This window comes from Amblyomma americanum, chromosome 2 (assembly GCF_052857255.1).
Source record: "Amblyomma americanum isolate KBUSLIRL-KWMA chromosome 2, ASM5285725v1, whole genome shotgun sequence".
In the NCBI taxonomy this organism is placed as follows: domain Eukaryota; kingdom Metazoa; phylum Arthropoda; class Arachnida; order Ixodida; family Ixodidae; genus Amblyomma; species Amblyomma americanum.
Genome location: NC_135498.1, coordinates 62,297,306 through 62,303,047, shown reverse-complemented (window position 1 = coordinate 62,303,047; position 5,742 = coordinate 62,297,306). Strand labels below are relative to the sequence as shown.

The following is a 5,742-nucleotide window of genomic DNA, read 5'->3' as shown; positions in this document are numbered from 1 at the left end:
TTGTTCTATTGGCTTCTTCTCTCGGACCACGAGAAGCAAGGCCTTATGGTCCGATGCTTGTTAATGCTTCACCCATGCGATTGCTTGCGATTTATTAATCAAATGTTAAACGAGTAATGGGCGGTTTGTTGAAGCCTCATATTACGTTAATCTTTCAGCAATAAGTTCAGAACTGCCACAAAATATCGGTTCATGCGAAAAAAAGGACATGGCTGAAGAAAAGAAAGCACACGTAGCGTATGGCATGTATGCATTGAGGGCGCAGACTGGGTAACCTGTGCGTATTGAAAAAAAAAAGAAAACGAACTCTTATTAATAAAGTGACATTTTATAAAGAGTTGTCAAACTGCCATATTACAAGCAAGAGAGATTTTCTAGGGCAATGACGCATCATAGGAAGGCCTTAAACCGTTATATTATTATGTTATAAACTGCCCTGTTTTACTCTTTCCGTAATCGCCTCTTCCCCAAGATAGCATTCAATGTTAGAAAAGTTTTTTTTTGTTAGAGACGATGGTGTGAAGGTGAGTCTGCGTTACCCATTGGGTTTACTTAATTAAGCTCAGACCTGCATCTTTCGTAATGGTGCTGACAGCTATGAAAAACTTTGCGAGTGCGTCGCCTGTTTCGCACCCGTTTTTCAAGACTAAACGCGCGCTCTATATTCAGGCTGCAGAAATTATGAAAAGTGCACTAATTCCAAATTCTAGCATTCTGATTGAGTGGTAACGGGACACTCAGTGGCTGACACTTATTGATTTAGAGCTGTGCACGCTAAAAGGCCCCTAAACGCCAGTAGTGCGTCATCTTCCTACTCCGCTCTGTCCCAAAGACTCAGAACCATTTTTTAGTAGACGTAATTTATAAAAATTAAAATCCTACACAAACTGTGGCTAGAATTTTCATGTACTACACGAGCGCCTGATTAGCCATAGCTTTCATTCTTTCTATGACAGTGTGCTGAACACAAGGAATTGAGATAAAATTTTATAAAATCAGAAATGTCACACTTTGTAGGCAGTCGTCTACCGGGCGACTAAATATCAGAAATCGGTGTGCAAACTTATTCGGAGTGCATTGTTAAATGTTAGCGGAGACGAGAGAATATTTGCTATATAGGAAAACCAGAAGCGTGGTTTGAATGAAGGCAGAATAATGCAGCTATTTGACGTTGCACCATTTGTTGCACACGTACCTTGGATTGGTATCTGGCATTCGTACCCGTTTAGTGTTCCTAAGTTCAGCCAGCTTTTAAGCTCACACACCTGTACATCACTTCTTCGTTAAGAACTCTGTTCGAGTGAATGCGTCGCCCTAACACATAAAAATATTTTACTTTGCATTTGTTGTTATAGAAATAAGGGTCCTATGAAAACACTGTCAGAAGACAGTGCCATTCAATATTCTAATCGGCAAAGAATTAAAAGAATTTTTAAGGGCAGCAGTGTAGCATTCCCGACTGCTGGTTGAGTGACCATCGAACCACTGCTGCACTGCAGCACGTTTTACGGCGCTTTGTGTTGAGCATTGATTTACTTATTCCAGCAGGAATCTGCTGAAAGCAGTCACTGTGACAAAAGTGCCTACTAGTGTGTATATTTGCAACATCCTGCCTTGCCTCATAAAAACTAAGGACACATAGCATCGCATTCGGGGAAAACCAGACTCAGAAGATATATTTGGCCACCTCTCTGGGTCTCTATAAAACAAGAACCTGTCGGCTCCTTAATTGTTACCAGGCACGCTCCACTCCGAACGCAAGGCCAGACCGCAATGAAACTTCTATCTTCCATACTGGTTGTCTGCTTAGCCACCATGGCTTTCGGTACGAACGCTTTTTCCTTTCTTCCCAGTTCTTTGAGAAACTTTAGTACGCTTCATATGGAAGCCTGCGCTATTCATTGTTCAGCTTGGCTTTACACGCGGACAACGTTGACTCCTGTGCTGTGAACAAGTGTATAAGCGTTACGTACACAACGCCCGGTAATTACTGCGGGTCATTCAAGAAATAAGATAAAAAACCTGCAACATCGCTGTTAGGTTTTCAGTTCAAATTCAATTAAAGTGAAAGCTGATATTTGGCCTACAGTTTATGTTGTACTAATCGTCAGAGTCTTATTAAGTGTAGAGAAATTTGCTCCGGTATCGGATATTCTCTCGTCTTTCATTAGCCGTCGGTGCCTTGCGCAGGGTACGCATCTATAATGTGCGTAAACCTGCACACAACATTTATTTTAGCCGCTTCGAGCTCATGCAGCAGGACCATATAGCAATACCTCCCGAATTGTACTTGTATGTGAAATATTGCTTATACGGCAATAAGCCTTGTGGTTCTGAGGCCGTTGTTGAATACTGAGAGTCAGGCGATGAAAACCGGCAACCCAATGTTCGCAGTACTTACTCGCGCCTAGAGCACAGTAAAATGTTTTTTTTTCTAACAATTAGCGGAAGTAACACTAGGCTCTTTTGCATTTTTTGCACACTGCTACGCTCTTGGTAGGCACCAAAACGGATGATAGATGAGAAACAAACTGAATTCGAATGTTATGCACGTTGATATTTGTTACAATAATAAAGTGGGTGAGCTGGACATGGAAACAATGTTTACATTTTTTAAATGCACAGCATTGTTGATTTGTCTAGAAGTATTGTAAGCAGCAGCAAAACTAAGAATACTTTTAAATACTTTTCGAAAATAGGTCTTGATTTTTATAAATCTCATCTACGCGCATTATGTGAACACGAGCATTATGTGAACTTTTTGTCACTCATCCTTTCTCAAGTAATTGAAGGGCATTTTTTTGTAAGTTGCGTTCTATGTCCTTATTTTAGTGCATATTTCGTATGAAGTCAATAGCTATGTATGTCTATTTCCTGTTCACGTTGCTTGACTTGTAAAGGGGGCTGCGGGCTCTAGTCAAGTCGCTTGCTTCAAAAGCGACCTTTACCCGCACTCTCCTCCATCACTGATGAAAAAAAAAGAAGTTATTAATATTATTATTCAATTCAAATTATTTTTTACCTCACTGAAGGATGAGAAGAGCTCGCTACAACTTCCTTCTTTTAATACCGCTGTTTTGAAACTGAAACTCGAGGTACTACGCTGACCGATATGGACAGGACAAGAACAGGGGTCCCTGTTTGTTTTCGGAGTACCCTCGGTTTCAGAGACTTAGATTTATCAATCCGCTCAGCTTGCTATTTTAAATAAGTGCGTTTTGTAAACGTTTAGCTGAAATACTAGTTTGGGTATTGTTTAGGCCTTTGAGTGCACTGAAAAAAGTAACCGGTGAGACGAAATAAGCCTCCTCAATATTTAGCGGATTAACTTAAAGTCACTCTGTTTCACAAGTGAAACAAAGAATGCATGTGAACAAAAAATAACTCCATAGGACTTGAATATGAAAGGTGCATGTGCCTGTTATTTACGCAGAGTAAATGCGCCGGTGTAATCTTGAATAGTAACTAAAGGGCAAGCTATCCTCAATGTTTTAGCGCGCCTTTAAGGAGAGAGACTGCTCCCAGTATGAAATTATCTGTAGGGAAGTATTAAAATTTTAATGCTATCCTTCATGATGAGCTGCTAGTAAATTCTTCGCCTATCATTAGACCTGAAAAGCTTTTGTTCCTCATTTTTTGCAGCTTCTTCGCCATTTAATTTGCTCAATCTGTTTAACTGCCCTGGAATTTTTTGCCCTGGATACACACTCTTGGTAAGAAATGCAATGATTTCTGTTCATTAAAGGCCGTTCTGGAGTTAATATAGCGCGCATAAAATATTCGCAGTTATACAGGATTGCGTTGCACTTAACGACCTACTCCAGGAGCATCCGTTTTATAAATTACTAAAAATAAAAAAACAGAACTTTGATATTTTTTGAGCGGTGTAGTAAAAAAAAGAAAATTTCAAAACACTTTCTTCTGTATCGGAATAAGGAAAATTGCGGAGACTTCGCTTTGTACAAATGGGCAGCTTAATTGCCCGCGGAAATTATTTTGTGCTGCAAGGCAATTGGAAAAGAAAGCCCTCGTGCAGGGTCTAAGAATCCAAAATTATTCTCAAAAATGTATTTATTGCGGTATCGAATATAGTTAAGGGCACTTAAAGCTTTCCACAGGACTTAAAAATTACCACACATAACTGATGCTTTCCAGGTGGTGTAATAAAAGTTACATGTTTGTAACCTCGTGCGTGCTTGGGGCGCTAGTTCGTTTTCGTATGGATTCCGTCGGTATTCAACGGAAAGCGGAAATGTGCAAATGCACAACTGAAGAGTCTTCTGTGCTGGCGGGCAGCTTTCTGTGGCTCTGAAGCCAAGGCTAGGCAGGAAAGGGAAAGAGTTGGACTTTCGTTCCTGTTCCGAGGGCTGTGGTTTACCTCTGCCCTGGCGGACCCGCACCGTCCTTCCAATTTCCCCTCTTCACTCCCCTGCACCCGTATTCCCAAAATGAAAAACACACCTCCCGCGGCAGAGGGCCAAAGATTCGTTACCTTCCCTTTCCTGCATAGCCTTGACCGCAGAGTCACAAAAAGTGGTCGAGGAATATAGACTGCGGTTTCCCAATATGTCCGCTCTTCGTTTTTGAAGCCCAATTAAGTTTTCTCATCACCGGCTTTCAGAGTAACGAAACCAGCTTAGTGAAATTGAAGAGTGAACGCATGCAGAGATTGAATCGAGTGCGGCGCTCTGTTTATTAAAATACAATCTTAATTTCATCATTCTCATTCGATCCTCTGTAAGTGCGTGTTACCCCGAGTTTTATTTATTTTTCAGGAACCCCTTCTCAATCTTCTCTTTCCGAACTCAACCAGCAGCAGTGGCTGATGCTCGAGAAGTGGAATCCCTCAGTATACTGTGCTTGAAATAAAACTGACACTGAAAGATAATAGTTGCGTATAAAAAGAAATCCACACCAATAAATTCAATTAAAGAAGCAATAATTTCAAAGCGATTATTTTTTTGTGGCGAAGAAAATAGGACTGATTTTCTAAGAATACATATATTAAGAGCTAAAGCAGGGGTGGAGTTCGGACGCAGGGAAGGTCTAATTTTTAATAGGACGAACACTTGAATTAAACTTTCAACAGGTTAGAATATCGGCAAATCTAGCGTCAAGATAGTTTGGCTTATGCGGAAGCCGAATCCACGCAGTGACTTTTATATTGCCAAAAAAAAAAGCGGCGGTCAAAACGACTAAGTATATTAACTCAGAAAACAGATTTATACGAACTTAATTCTCACAATCTTTATCATGCTTCTGTAAATAATTACAAAGCCTTCTCATTCTTCTTTTTCTGTGTGCACTGATTACAAAAGATAAAAAAGAAATCTGATTTTCTATTGTACATAGGTCTGTATCATCACCATCAGCCTGACTACGCCCTCTAAAGGACAGAGGCCCTTCCCATACCTCTCCAATTAGCGCTGTCCTGTACCAGCGGCGGGGTTCCTATCCTTGCAAGTTTCTTTCATCTTATCCGCCAACCTAACTTTGTTCCGCCTACTGCTAAGCTTTCCTTTAATTGGAATCCAATCCGTTACACATAATGACCACTGGCAATCTTGCTCTACCGTACCCAAGCATACCTAGCATACCCTACCATACCATATCTACCATACCCTTGCTCTACCATACACCATACCCAAGCACAAAAAATTGGCGCTATATGCTTTATTTTTAGATGTTCTGAATGCAAGAATTTGGGCTTTAGAAATCACGTATAGGGGCTCTCACTGTCTG

At 40.6% G+C, this 5,742-nt stretch overlaps 1 long non-coding RNA gene across 1 annotated transcript; it reads left to right on the top strand.

Moving 5' to 3' along the window:
- Positions 1–1,742: 1,742 nt before the first annotated feature.
- LOC144118614 (uncharacterized) lies at positions 1,743–4,930 on the top strand. Its single transcript, XR_013312071.1, has 3 exons — positions 1,743–1,825; positions 3,643–3,713; positions 4,776–4,930. It is a non-coding gene; the product is annotated as an uncharacterized LOC144118614 (long non-coding RNA).
- Positions 4,931–5,742: the final 812 nt, after the last annotated feature.